The following is a 16,443-nucleotide window of genomic DNA, read 5'->3' as shown; positions in this document are numbered from 1 at the left end:
AAAAAAAAAAAAAAAAAAAAAAGATATGATTCTTGTCCTGGACAAGGTGGAGTGGGAAAACATAAGATTTTCCTACTTAGAGCAGTGGCAATTTAAAACTTATAAACTGCTTATTTCTGCAATTTTCCATTTAATATTTTCAGACCACAGTTGACTGCAGGTTACTGAAATTGCGAAAAGAAAAACCGTAGATAAAAAGAGGCTACTACAATAATAAAAAATTAAAAAATGCATTCATTGAAAGATGTCTCAGAACTCTCTCCCAAGGTCTCTATATCCATGGGCCTTGTGTTTTTTTCTACCTAAATTATGTGCTATCCCTTTTCGATGTACATTAACTTAAATACTGAAATTCAAGGTTATCTACTAGTAATTCTATTCATGTTATGTGATAGGGCTATAGAAGAAGATAAAATAAAAATTATTAATTTGTATGATAAATAATCATATACAATTCAAAATGAGGAATATTCATAATTATTATAGTTCTGATATCTTCAAGTGGTCATGTGGTAATGAAATATGCCTTCCCTGACTACCCATTTATGTTTTCTTGCACTAAATAAGCAATTCAGCTGAGTATGATTCCTTGCATGTTGGGTGGTACACATTTTTATTACAAAAGGTTGAGACAATCAACAGGTTTGCCTGTAATGTGTTGCCATTATTTTCATTTCGCTTCATAACCAGGAATGGATATACAATAAGACATCCATGAGATCCCCTGCATTTCAGATGTACTCCTTATTCTCATTATGTAGAAGCAATCCAATATCACTTTGAAAGTCAGAATAAATCACTCAAAAATATAGAGTAACACCTGTTCTTCCTACTGATTCACTGATATTGTGGCCATTTGAGCTCCTAATCTTGCAGTTTAGAACCCTATGAAATATTTAACATGGGCTCTGAAGACACATGCAACTGAAATGTATGCATCGTTAAAAATTAAGGGTATGATATGATAGTATTCAGAATATTTTGTAGAATGATTATTTTAGAAGTAGATATAACTTTGTCCTTTCTTTGATGATAAGTCAATGTAGCTGTAACTTTGGCTGCTTTTCCAGGAATTTGAGAAGTCAGATAAAAAACAGGTTAAATTTTGCTTCAAAATAGAAAGGCAACTTCTTTTATTTCCCATAGCTGAAAATTATTTTTTAAAAATGGTTCTATTGATACACTAAGACTATGTTGTATAATGCATTGCTGCCACTAGCTAGTCTTTTGACATTTCAGAATAAGAATAGAATCAAATGCAAAAACATTTGAAAAATCAAGTATTTATGTAAAATGAAAATTCCTAAAACTCCTTCATTTATTCACTCTAAAACCACTTAATTACCCTTTTTAAAGCTATGATTTGTGCTAATATAGTGTATAAAGTTATGCAAAAAAGTGAACATAGCAAGTCTGAGATTGACCATCCTTAGAAAAAACTACCAGTTTGGTACTTGGCTGGTCTCTGGGAACTTGGCTGATAATCCATTCCCTACACTGATACAAAATGCTAATTAAATAGGTGTGTCTGACTGTCCCTAATTTGTTTGTATGAGTGGTATGTTTTATGCTGAACATGCTTTTCTTCTTTCTTCTATGTGCTAGGCAGAGGGTGCCTATGTGAGTGGGCTCAAATAAAACCTTTGACCTTGAGATCGCATTTAGCTAACCTGCTAGCCAACACTTTGCAGATGTTATCACATTTCATTTTCAGAGAAGTACTCTGTGTGTGTGAAACAACTTGGAGAGGACATGTAAAATCTTGTGTTTGGTTTTCTACAGACATTACTCTATATATCTTTCTTTTTGGTAATTTTGCTTTGAATTTATTTACCATAATAAACTTTATGAGCATAATGGCTTCTGAGTCCTGCAAGTCCTTATAACAAATTGTAATAATTTCTAGAATAATAAAAGAGAAAGCCTTGTGAGATCAAATTTAATTTGGAGGTTAAGTTAAGCTTTTGAATATTTTCACACATCAAATTCCTTAGTGTATGAAAAATTACAATTCTCTGTATTCAATTTTCTAAATTGAAAAAAAGTAGGATAAAAGCATGGCATTCTCTTGTTAACACAGATATTAGGTAATAATATTTCTCCTTGGTTCTGTTTTTTCTACTGAGTGAGGTCTATTTTTTTCCTATACTATATTGTTCACATGCTTACTTATTTCTATAAAATTTCCAATGAGAAATCTTTCAATTAATGAAAAAGTCATGATTTTTCAACCAGTTTTATGTGCCTAATGATGTGGTAGAAACTAGACATAAAAAATGCTACGAAGAATTCTGCCTAGCAAGGTATATAAATAAATAAGCAATAGTCAATTGAAGAATGTGTTAAGTTTTGTGACAATGTAAAACATATAGTGATTTAAAAGCACAAAAGAAGTTTGATTAACTGCATATTACATGGTTATTGGAGGTTTACCAGAGAAAGTTGGATCCTAAAAGACAACTAGGAGTGAGTCAAATGTGAAGAAGTTTATAACATTTGAAAAGAACAAAGCTTAGTGGTAGCCTATTGGAAGGTTTTAATCTAGAAAGACAGAGAGAAGCAGAGAACTGATCATAAGTAATTTTTAGATTTACAAATAACACTGGAACCTAAATCACCAGTTAATTTATCTATAAATTAACTGGAGTTGGATACAGAATATTAAACAAACAAACAAAAAATTAAAGACTTCATTCCCATATATCTTATTTTTTGGTGATCTAAGTTTAATGAGGCTGAGAGAGGGGGCTCATGCCAGCAATCCCAGCACTTTGGCAGGCTGAGGTGGATGGATCACCTGAGGTCAGGAGTTAGAGACCAGCCTAGCCAACATGGTGAAACACCATCTATAATAAAAATACCAAAAATAGGTGGATGTGGTGGCATGCCCCTGTTGTCTCAGCTACTTGGGAGGCTGAGGCAGGAGAATCATCTGAACCCCGGAGGCATAGGTTGCAGTGAGCCAAGATCATGCCACAGCACTCCAGCCTTGGCAACAGAGGGAACTCTGTATCAACAACAACAACAGAAAGCTAAAAGAAGGGCTAATTAACGCAGGTTAGTGTAACCCAAAGTATGAACTTCCAACAGATCCCAGCTTAGAGAACATTTGTTAGTACATGATAAGTATAGAAATTCAGAGTAGAGGGCGAGATACATTTACAACAATTTGAATTTACTATAACATCCAATAACACAGTCAGTGGATTTGAGTCATTGAATAGGGTATTGATCACTTTAGGTGTTATCAATGTCATGGTATCACAGTAAGACCCCACTAATATGCATGGTATTTTAGATTTATTATTTAGAATATTTGGGTTTATCGCAGTTACATCAAAGATGATTGAAAATCTAAGAAAATAATATTACTCATGTTACTTTCAAATTTACTTTCAAAATAATTTTATTCAACTTACGTTTATTTTGTAATTTAATTTATCCTCAATTATGAACATAGAATATTTTTACTTTAATTAGATAAGCTTCACTTGATTCACACAGTTTTAAGAAAATATACTTTTTCATAATGCTTCAGTAGTCATCAATGATAATGAAATTAATTTAGAAGAAAGGACAGCCTATGAAGTTCTTTTTGGTTTTACTCAGAACAACGGTGTTGTATGTTGAGTTTGATTTGTTAGCCATAAACGATGATGAAGTGATAAAATCATCATTCAATATTTACAGGTATATCTGAACTTATTAAACAAAAATCTTTAAAATGTAAGCATTTTCTATTTAACAAGTCCAGGAAAAAATAAAATCCCTAAGAGTTTCATAAATAAAGAGTATTTGGACTAAGAATTGGACAAAAAGAAATGTCCAATATTCCACAAGTTAATATGAGTGTTTTGTGGACTCATAAAGTAGCATTCTAGGACTTTAAAAGAATTATAGACAGAGATGGCAGATAGATAGACAGATGATAGATAGATAGATAGATAGATAGAGGCAAACAATAAGATTTATAATATTTAGATATGTTGGCTGAAGTATGGAAAGATTTCATCAAAGATGTTTGTTTGAAATACTGTGTCATTCTGCAACAAAGAAGATAGCTCAAGCATCTCCTTCCAATGACCTCATTAGAACCATCACATCTTCAGAAACTTGCTATATCAAAGCAAACTCAAAGAAAAAAAATTTGACAAAGTATTTTTATTTGCAGTTCACTCAATTTGCTTTGTATTAACGTGACAAGCTTGTCACATATGTGTAATTTGAAGACAATTATTTGATATGAATACAGCTATATTCAAGTCATATTTAATGTTTAAGAGAAAGCAGAAAAAAGTGGGCTAGTTAATAATAAAAGCAGACATCTAGAGAGTTAGGAAGCAAATCAGGAGAGTTAGTATTCCCAAATTCTGAGTGAATTTAGTATTTCAATCAAGAAGAAATGATTTCCTATGGTGATGTATGATGAAAAAGGACTGTAATTACACTGAGGTAAGTCAGTTGGCAATAGGCATTTCATCATGTGTGCTCTTGATCATAGACATCAGATTACAATGTTTATAGAATGAATAAGGTATTCAAAACTGAAAATGAATAAAGGAAGTGGTTATGTAGAATTCTGTCTCATGTCTGTCTAAGGTGGGATGGAAAGTGAGTAAGCTGGTAGAGCAAAACAATAAGCTTAGACAGCTCTTTCTTAATGCTTATTTATATTTGATAAAGGAAGGATGTTGAGAGGGAAATAGTAAACATGGATGTAGTTGATAATCATAAAGGAAATTTCTTGAGGGATTTTAATACTGAACTCAAGTGGAGCTTTTTTGTTTATTTTAGAAAGGAATGAAATGATTAAAATGAGAGAGGAGAGTGAGTGAGAACAGATGCAAGTGAATGTAACAATGATAGTTAGCTTGATGCCAATTCCCAGCTTTTATGTAAATGTATGAGGGGTTTCATATGCTTTTTCCCAGTACTTCCTTGAACCAATTGAAAGTCAACTTTCTGTCATAGTTATATATATCTATAATTCTTATTTTCTATTTGAATAGAAACTATCAAAGCAAGGCTTTAAAAAAAATACTCTGCATCTATTATCTGGTAGAGGGCATAAGACAAACAAATGCTCAATAAGACTTCACCAAAAGAATCACTGCAGGTGATTGCTGGTCATGAGTATATCATGTCCATGGAGAATGAGCTAAGAGTCTAGAGGACAAACAGTGAAAAACATACTAACATGTATATTTAGCATCTGTTCACTGTCTGGAAGCAGGTAAAGTAGCTATAATGTAGAGGGAGCGCCACACATGTCACATGCATACATGCAGCACTTTCTCTTCCCATGTTACACCTGTTTCAACACATGAAGCATACTGGAGAAAGATTCAGTAGATTAGCTATTTGCATGACACACACTGGTAAACAGAAATGACTCCAAGTAATAAAATGGAATCCAAAAAGTAGATGTAACTTGGAAACCAATCAAGAAAATGAAAGGAATGTTTTGATCTCATTGAGATATGAATAAATATGTGGATGAGATAGAGTGGAAACTTGGCAGTATGTGCAACCTCAGCTCTGTTAGATTTTAAGTAGATTTGAAATTTAAGAGTTTGAAGTCTCAAACTATTAGGAGTCAAGGAAGTATTTACAAACAAACAAACAAAAACGGCCTGTTGTACAGATAAGAGCCAGTTTTACAGATAAGAGAGTCTAGTCATTTTCAAAACTCAACAAAACAGTGAAGTCCTATCAAAACAAAGGGAATAAATTAGAGAAATAACTACACACTATATTTGCACATGCCCACTTGGGAAAATGAAAATAGGCTTGAGACCTAAAATTATATTTTTCTTATTATTTTATTTTATTTTTATTTTTATTTTTTTTTGAGACAGAGTTTCACTCATGTTACCCAGGCTGGAGTGCAATGGCACGATCTCGGCTCACCACAACCTCCGCCTCCTGGGTTCAGGCAATTCTCCTGCCTCAGCCTCCTGAGTAGCTGGGATTACAGGCACGCACCACCATGCCCAGCTAATTTTTTGTATTTTTTTTGGTAGAGACGGGCTTTCACCATGTTGACCAGGATGGTCCCGATCTCTTGACCTCGTGATCCACCCGCCTCGGCCTCTCAAAGTGCTGGGATTACAGGCTTGAGCCACCACGCCCGGCCATATTTTTCTTAATGAAAATCCCTGAAAGTTAGGTATTTATATAAATCTTTTTTTATTTAAAACATTTATATCTAAAATGTGTTATTTTCTAATATTTAACTGGTGCAAGTTTCACACTTAAGAGCTCCAGATGTGCCAGGAAAAGAAAATATGACATCTGGAAACATTTCTTTACGGTCATTACAAGAGAAGATTAATGATAAACTGTACACACAGAAATGCTCATCATGGGAGAACAATCCAACATAGGATGTGGTGAAATGTTACCAATATAAAAACAATTGAATAAACTTGATTGATTGATTCTCTGCACAATAATACACCTAGTCTTACAAATAAACTCCAATTAACTATGCATTTACATAGTTAATTACACACTGCATTTTCATATCTAGAAAACAAGTGCTTACATTAATAGAGTCTCTTTAATTTTTACATGGTATTATTGATGAAAATGCACAGGATTTAGATGGATGAATATGACGAATTATTTTCTTTGAGAAGTTACACACCAATAATAAAGTTAAAAAGAAAAATACAATCAATAAGCTAGTATGTGGAGATTTTAAGTCTTCAATATTTGTGGATGTGTTTTCAAATTGTTATAAATATATGGTGATCAGGAAATGAATTTTAGTCCACATTTTAGGATAACTATTATTGTATTAACCAAAACCTGGCTACAAATTATTCTAGCTAATGCTGAAATTATTAAATACATTACTTGTCCCAAGTGATGAAGTTGTGTTATTATTTGTATATATGTAGTGAGTTTTGAGTGCAACTTCAACATAGTGCATAAGAATTGTTTATAATAAAGACAAATTGGAACAATACTTAGAATATCCAAAACTGATAACATGCAGAACCCCAAAAATTTGTGAATATCTTATAACACGTGTAAAGGAAATTTTAAAATATGCAAAACGAAAGGAGAGAAGAATAAAACTAGTAATCTCTCTCTTTAGTCTTCCTGAGATAAAAACTTCAGGCAAGAGACCAACTTATAATGTAAACAAAAGGCTTCTTAAGGAGACAAGAGTACATTCCAAAAGAGTAGTGGGTTGACCTGGCTGGAAAACAGCTCTTGGCTAGTCTGGCTCGAAAACAGCGATAGTAGGAGCAAGGGTTAAGTAGTAGCAGAGACAGTACACTTTGAAAGACAAGGCAGAGCAGACTGCTAAAAAGAGAATGTAATGAGCCAGCAGCAGTGCAGAGCATTCCACCTTGCAGCTTTTTGTGTAGGACTCTTTAAGTTCTTGCCTCTATCTCAAGTCTTCACCTTTGTCTAGTTTCCCACTTCTGCCTGACGTTTCTGCCTTTTCCATGCCTAGTTTCTACCCCAGGTTTGTAGGATTCCCTCTTACTGTCAGGTAAAGTGCATGTGCAAATCTAGTGTTGAATATAAATTCTACCTGATGCCAGCCGTGCTTATTACCACCACCAGGAAGGTTGTATTGCAGTTATATCTGTACTTGTTTTGCCTGCATATCTCTTAGGAGTTTTTCCTTGGCCCTCCTGTCATTTTTGTCAGCATTTAACTAGCTACATGCTGACAGTTTAACTGCAAAATGCAAAATTACTGGTTGTCTTAAAGGGCATTTCTTTCTGCATAGGTGTTTCCCCTCCTCCCTGATTATATATAACATGTATATTTTGGGTGGTCTTTGGGGTGTAAAATATTTGAGACTTCATTTTTTCAGAGGTTCCTCCTCTTGCTCATCTCAAGCTGTCTCCCTATTCCAACATTCTAAAAGAAAACTGGCCTATCTCAAGGTCAGATCCTGAAGTGAGGACCTTGAGAAACTGCCATAGTCCATTTTCACACTGCTATAAAGAACTGCCTGTGATTGGGTAATTTAGGAAGAAAAGAGGTTTAATTTACTCACATTTCTGCAGGCTGTACATAAAGAATGCCTGAGAGGCCTCAGGAAACATGCAATCATGGTGACAGGCAAAATGGAAGTAAGCACATCTCACCAGGGTAGAGCAGGAGAGAGAGAAAGAGCAAAAGGAAGTGCTACACACTTTTAAACAAGATATCACAAGAACTCACACACTATCATGAGAAAAGCAAGAGGGAAATCCACCCCCATGATTTGATCACCTCCCACCAGGTTCCTCCCCCAACACTGGGAATTACAATTAGAAATGAGATTTGAGTATGGACATACTACCAAACAATATCACTCCATTTCTGTCTACTCCCAAATCTTATGTCCTTCTCACATTTCAAAACACAATCATGCTTTCCCAACAGTCCCCTAAAGTCTTAAGTCATTTTAGCATTAACTCAAAAGTCCAAGTCCAAAACCTAAGCTGAGACAAGGCAAGTTCCTTCACCTATGAGCCTGTAAAATCAAACAAGTAGTTAGTTAATTCCAAAATACAATGTGGGTACAGGTGTTGACTAAATACTTCCATTTCCAAAGGGAGAATGGAAAGCAAAATGGAAGTAAGCACATCTCACCAGGGTAGATTAGGAGAGAGAGACATCTCCCTTTGGAAATGGAAGGGAGATGTAAGTCCCTTTAGACTTACATACTCCATGCAAGTCCAAAACCCAAGAGGGCAGTTATACCTTAAGGCTACAAAATGATCTTTTTTGACTCCATATCTCATATTCAGGCATGCTGATGCAAGGATTGGGCTCCCAAAGCTTTGGGTAGTCCGACTCCTGTGACCCTGCAGGGTATAGCCCCTGAAGCTGCTTTCACAGGCTGGTATTTAGTACCTGTAGCTCCTTCAGGTGGATGGTACAAGTTGTCAGTGGATCTACCATTTTAGGGTCTAGAGGGTCATCTTTTCACAGCTGTGATAGACATTGTCTCAGTAGGGACTCTGTGTTGGGGCTCCAACCCCACATTTCTCCAATGCACTGCTCTAGCAGAGGTTCTCCTCCATGAGGGCTCAGTCTCTGCAGCAGACTTCTGCCTGGACATCCACACATCTTTATACATCCTCAAAAATCTTGACCACAAATCATTTTATTTGTGGCCTTTAATTTTCTGCAAAACAACATAGCCATACTTTTTAATCAACACTACCTTTCATCATTAATGTCAAAGAGATCATAATTTGATTAGATTAAATGTGTAAATTGAAGAGAGAAACTGTATCAGTCCATTGCTGATAAAGACATACTGAGACAGAGCATTTACAAAATAAAGAGGCTTATTGGATTTTCAGTTCCATATGGCTGGGGAGGCCTCACAATAATGGTGGAAGGAAAGGAGGAGCAACTTACGTCTTAAGTGGATGGCAGTAGGCAAAAAGAGAGCTTGTGCAGGGTAACTCCCATTTTTAAAACCATCGGATCTCCTGAGACCCATTCATTATCATGAGAACAGCACAGGGAAGACCCACCCCCATGATTTAATCATCCACCACTGGGTCCTCCCACAGCACATGGAAATTATGGGAGCTATGTAATGAGATTTGGGTGGGGCCACGCAGCCAAACCATATCAAAAACTAAGTTAAGAGGTCTACTATATGGCCTCTATTAAAGAAAATAAATGGAATAAATAGAAATTATCTTGAAAATCTAATGATATTCTCTAAGAGATAATGCCATACTCTAAACATATATGCATATGTACACATACACACACACACACACACACACATATTTTGGGTTAAATAAAATATAATATCCAGTTTGTAAAAGTAAAAAATAGATATTCACATGAATGCTTTTATTAGCTTCATGAATAATTGTCAAAAGCTGACAGTAACTAAGGCATTCTTGAAGAGATAAATGAATACAAAATATCAAAAACTAATATCAAAATTTTGAAAGTGACTTCTACCCCAAAAATATGAAAATAAAGCACCAATGTTAATAAAAGTACCAATGTAACAGAGTTGAAGTTGAGCTCAAAGTACAGAAATATTACCATCTGAATGTTTAATATTAATAAGAATAAAAGTATTAAGCACATGAGACTAATAGCAATGCAGTAAAATGTAATAATAAAGAAAACAACAAAAATTATTAGACATTTGTCTGTTAAAATAAAAATACAAAGGAATAAATCTATATATAAGCTCATTTTTTATAAGTTTGAGAATTATTTCAAAGTTTTACCTAACATGCCAGGGAAAATTAGGAAAAGTCACAAATACACAAAACAAGATATTTTAGAGTAACCAACAACAGATAAATAGCCAATTTGTTTTCAAAAAGCATATAAGCAACTGTATCTATTTGTACTATTTTGCTCTCAACTCTATGTAAATAAAATACATTTAAAAACGTAAAAAAAGTAGAAAAAAATTAATGTATGAAAACTGACCCCAAAATAGGTCATTCAGATAAAATTACATCTGTAGTGGGGGAAAAAAATGTGAGTTTTAAAGGAATTATCTCTCTTGAAGCCATGAGTTAATATATGACGAATTTACTTATTGAACAACAGATAACTAAAGTACCATTAAAATATTTTAGATACTGAAACCAGAAAACAAATCAAAATTTTTGGAAACTGTTAGTGAAGTAAGATTATATTAATCTCATACCTAAAAAATATTTTTTAAAAGAAATAATAATTTTAATTAAGGTTGATGCAAACATAATAACTAATTCAGAATCCAGCATATATTATCTACACATGGTAAATAAAATTACCCACATCTTGCTCCCCAAGAATGGATTTCTAATTATTATGAAATGTATTCCATACATTAATACATGAATTAATGACTTAATTTTTGTAGACTTAAGTAACACAATTATGTTGATGCTAAAAAGAACAGCAAACGTCAGCATTCAATTCGGGGAAAAATGAAAATGAATAACAGCTTAATCAAATAAACTTCATAACTCTATAATGTTCTAATAGCATTATCTGACCTAACAGGAATATAATAGAAGCAGTCCATCTATAGTCAGAAAAAGGTAACAATATTAGTAGAAGAAAATCATAGCCAAAAGAATCTGAAATTCATAATATCACTATTTTCAGATTGCAGATGATGTAACTGTATGCCTACGAAAATATAATAATTAAATAATGATTACTAAAGTAAATGAGAAGATTTTTAAGACATAATAATTAATAAAATTAAATGAATTATTGTATTTCTTTAAATATAAATGTGTTATAATATAAGAGAAGACTTCATTTAAAATAGCATCAGTTCTTAGAAGCAATGCTTTCAAACACTTCCCCATTAGAGATGATATTGGATGTGTGCTTGTCCTAGATGGCTCTCATTATTTTTGAGATATTTTGCTTCCATCTCTAGTTTGTTTAGAATTTTTACCATGACGAATGCTGAATTTTATCAAATGCTTATATTTTTCTATTATGATTATCATACCGTTTTTGTTTTTAATTCTGTTTATATGTTGAATCACATTTATTGATTTATGTGTCAAACCATCATTGTATCCCTGAAATAAAACCCATGTATGTGACTGTTGTATATTATATTTTATTTGTTGTTAAATTTGATTTGCTAGCATTTTGTTGAGAATTTTTGCATTTATCTTCATTAGGGACATTGGTCTGTAGTTTTCTTTTTATGTTGCATTTTTGTCTGGTTTGGTATCATTTTATTAGATACAGCTTTGTAGAATTAGTAAGGGAAGAGTCTCTCCTCCTAGACATTTTGGAACATTTTCAGTAGGATTGGATCCAGTTATTTTTCTCTGGCAGATTTTCACTGTGAATCCATCTGGTGTTGGCTTTTTTTCTTTTTTAATTGTTCTTTTTGGGAGATTATTAAAATTATTATTACTGATTCAGTTTTACTAGTCATTGTTAGCCTGTTCAGAATTTCTATTTCTTCCCTGTTCAATCTGGGGAAGTTTATGTTTCCGGGAATTCATTAATTTCCTCTGGATTTTCTAGTTTGCATATGTGGAAATGTTCATAGTAGTCTCAGAGGATCTTTTGCATTTGTGTGGCATCATTTGTAATGTCTCCTTTTTCATTTCTAATTGTGCTTATTTGAATCTTCTCTCTTCTTTTCTTAGACAGTCTGGCCAACAGTGTATGAAATTTGTTTATCTTTTAAAAAATCAACTCTCCAGTTCTGTGAAGAAGGTCAATGGTAGCTTGATGGAGGTAGCCTTGAATCTGTAAATTACTTTGGGCAGTATGGCCATTTTCACAATATTGATTCTTCCTAACCATGAACATAGAATGTTTTTCCATCTGTTTGTGTCCTCTCTTATTTCCTTGAGCAGTGGTCTGTAGCTCTCCTTGAAGAGGTCTTTTACATCTTTGCTAGTTGTATTCCTAGGTATTTTATTCTCTTTGTATCAATTTTGAATGAAAATTTGCTCATGATTTGGCTCTCTGTTATTTTGCATCCTGAGACTTTGCTGAAGTTGCTTATCAGCTTAAGGAGGTATTGTGAAAACTGGCCAACCATGTGCAGAAAGCTGAAACTGGACCCCTTCCTTACACCTTACACCAAAATTAACTCCAAATGGTTTAAAGATTTAAACATAAGACCTAACACCATAAAAACCTTGGAAGAAAACCTAGGCAATCCCATTCAGGACACAGGCACAGGCAAGGACTTCATGACTAAAACACCAAAAGCATTGGCAACAAAAGCCAAAATAGACAAATGGGATCTAATTAAACTTAAGAGTTTAAGGCAATGGGGTCTTCTAAATATACAATCATCTCCTCTGCAAATAGAGACAATTTGACTTCCTATTTTCCTAATTGAATACATTTTATTTCCTTTTCTTGCCTAAATGCTCTGGCTATAACTTCCAACAGTATATTGAATAGGAGCGGTGAGAGAGGGCATCCTTGTCTAGTGCCAGTTCTCAAAGGGAATGCTTCCAGTTTTTGCCCATTTAATATGATATTGGCTGTGGGTTTGTCATAAATAGCTTATGGAACCAAAAGAGAGCATGCATAGCCAAGACAATCTGAAGCAAAAGGAACAAAATGGAGGCGTCATGCTACCAGACTTCAAATTAAACTACAAGGCTGCAGTAATCAAAACAGCATGGCACTGGTACCAAAACACAGATGTAGACCAATAGAACAGAGCAGAGGTCCCAGAAGCAACACCACACATTTACAACCATCTGATCTTTGATAAAACTAACAAAAACAGGCAATGGGGAAAGGAGTCTCTGTTCAATAAATGGTGTTGTGAAAACTGGCTAGTCATGTGCAGAAAGCTGAAACTGGACCCCTTTCTTACATCTTACAGTAAAATTAACTCCAAATGGTTTAAAGATTTAAACATAAGAACTAACACCATAAAAACCGTAGAAGAAAACCTAGGCAATTCCCTTCAGGACATAGGCATAGGCAAGGACTTCATGACTAAAACACCAAAAGCAATGGCAACAAAAGCCAAAACAGATAAATGGGATCTAATTAAACTTAAGAGTTTCTGCACAGGTAAATAAACTTATCATTACAGTGAACTGGCAACCAACAGAATGGGAAAAAAAATTTTGCAATCTGCCCATCTGACAAAGGGCTACTATCCAGAATCTACAAAGAACTAAAGCAGATGTACAAGAAAAAAACACACAACCCCATCAAAAAGTGGGTGAAGGATATGAATAGACACTTTTCGAAAGAAGAATTTACACAGCCAACAAACATATGAAAAAATGTCCATCATCACTGGTCATTAGAGAAATGCAAATCGAAACCACATTGAGATACCATCTCATGCCAGTTAGAATGGTGTTCATCAGGAGACAACAGATGCTGGAGAGGATGTGGAGAAAAGGAATGCTTTTACACTGTTGGTGGGAGCATAAATTAGTTCAACCATTGTGGAAGACAGTGTGGGAATTTCTCAAGGATTTAGAGATAGAAATTCTCAATCTCTAAAAAATAGCAATCCTATTACTGGGTATATACTTGAAGGATTATAAATCATTCTATTATAAAGACACATGCACACTTATGTTCACTGTGGTGTTGTTTACAATAGCAAAGAGCTGGAACCAACCCAAATGCCCATCAATGATAGACTGGACAAAGAAAATGTGGCACATATACATCATGGAATACTATGCAGCCATAAAAACAATGAGCTCAGGTCCTTTACAAGGACATGGATGAATCTGGGAACCATCATTCTCATTCTAAGCAAACTGACAGAATAACAGAAAACCAAACACAGCATGTTCTCACTCATAGGCGAGTGCTGAACAACGAGAACACATGGGCATAGGGAAGGGAGCATCACACACTGGGGTAGATTGAGGGGTGGGGGACTAGGGGAGTGACAGCGGTGGGGAGTCTGGGGAGGAAAACACTGGGAGAAACGCCTGATGTAGGCAATGGGAGTGGGAGGGGCAGAGACTGTAACCCACCATGGCATATGTGTACCTATGCAACAACCCTGAGGAATGTGCACATGTACCCCAGAGCTTAAAGTACAACATAAAAAAAAAATCAACTTTCATTTAGTTGACCCTTTGTATTTTATATTTTGGTCTCAATTTTATTCATTTATGTTCTGATCTTTTTTATTTCTTTTTTTCTGCTAGCTTTGAGTTTTGTTTGTTCTTGTTTTGTAGTTCCTTAAGGAACTACATTTAATGTAGGCACCTAAGGCTATGAACTTCCCTCTTACTATTGCTTTTGCTGTATCTCAGAAGTTGTGGTATGTTGTGTCTTCATTTTCATTCATTTTGAAATTTTTAAAAATTTCTATCTTAATTTCATTATTGACACAAAGATCATTCAGGAATATGTTGTGTGATTTCATTGTGTTTGTTTAGTTTTGAGTGTTCCTTTTGAAATTGACATCTAATTTTATTCCACTGTGGTCCAAGAATATATTTGGTACAATTTTTATTTTGAAAAAATTATTGAGAGTTGCTTTGTTATCTATAGTCTATCTTGGAGAATGTATGTTTTCTGGTTGTTGAGTAGAATATTCTGTAAATGTTTGTTAAGTGCATTTGTTTTAAGATCTAATTGTTGTCTGGTGTTTCTTTGTTTATTTTCTATCTTAATCAGTGTAGTGCCACAAGTAGAATGCGGAAGTCCCCTACTATTATTGTGTTTCTATTTAGCTTTTTACTTCAAATTGTATTTCAGGGCTATAGTAGTCAAAATAGCATGGTACTGACAAAAAAACAGACACATAGATCAATAAAACAGAATCAAGAAGTCATAAATAAAGTCATATAGCTACAGCCAATTGATTTTTGACAAAATTGACAAAAACATACACTGGGGAAAGGAGATCACGTTCAATAACTGGTGCTGGGAAAATCTGATGGCCACATGAAAAGACATATGTCACTGGACCTCTGTCTCTCACGATATACAAAAATTAATTCAAGATGAATTAAAGATTAAATAAAAAAACATGAAACTATTAAAATACTAGAATGAAACCTAAAATCAAAAACTCTTCTGGACATTGGCCTTGGCAAAGAAACCATGAATAACACTTCAAAAGCAAATGCAATAAAAACAAATAGACAAATGAGACTTAATTAAACTAAAAATTTTTTTTGCATGGCAAAAGAAATAATCAACAAAGTGATCAGACAACCTGAAGAATGAAAGGACATATTTACAAATAGTGCATCTGACAAAAAACTAATATCCAGACTACAAGGAATTCAGTCACTGAACAAGCCAGAAACAAATAGCTTATTTTAAAAAGTGGGCAAATACCATGAAAAAACGTTTTTCAAAAGAAGACATACAAATCACCAAGTATATTTAAAAAATTCTCAACATCACTACTTATCATATAAATGCAAACTAATATCACTAAAAATGATTATTATGAAAAAGGCAAAAAAATAGCAGATGTTAGTGAGGAGGCAGAAAAAAATCAATAGTGCTTCCCATAGATATTTTAGTAATTTACTGGTAATGTAAATTATTATTAGAAACAGTATAGAACTTTCTCCATTAACTAAAAATGAAAACAACATTTGATTCAGCAATCTCACTACTGAGTATCTAACAAATGAGAAAGAAATAAACATACCAAAAAAGAGATGAGAAATGAGGAATTACTTAATGTATACAATACATACTATTTGGGAAATGGCTACATTAAAATTGTAGATTTTACCACTATGTAATATGTCCATGTAATAAAACTGCACTTATAATCTTTAAATCTATAATAAGAAAATAGCATCAACACATAACATTCATTGAAATAAACTAGAAAAAAAATTGAAAGACAAAAAATAAATTTGAAGACATTTAAAAAGTTATATTCATAAAACTCATAAATAGAAACATATCAATTCAATTTACCTTGCATACAATTATGATATTAAACCATAAAATTGCTTAAAATAATTAGGAAGCAAATCTTTAAAGTCTTGA

This window comes from Cebus imitator, unplaced genomic scaffold, assembly GCF_001604975.1.
Source record: "Cebus imitator isolate Cc_AM_T3 unplaced genomic scaffold, Cebus_imitator-1.0 Scaffold29, whole genome shotgun sequence".
Taxonomy (NCBI): Eukaryota; Metazoa; Chordata; class Mammalia; order Primates; family Cebidae; genus Cebus; species Cebus imitator.
This window is presented reverse-complemented; position numbering follows the sequence as displayed.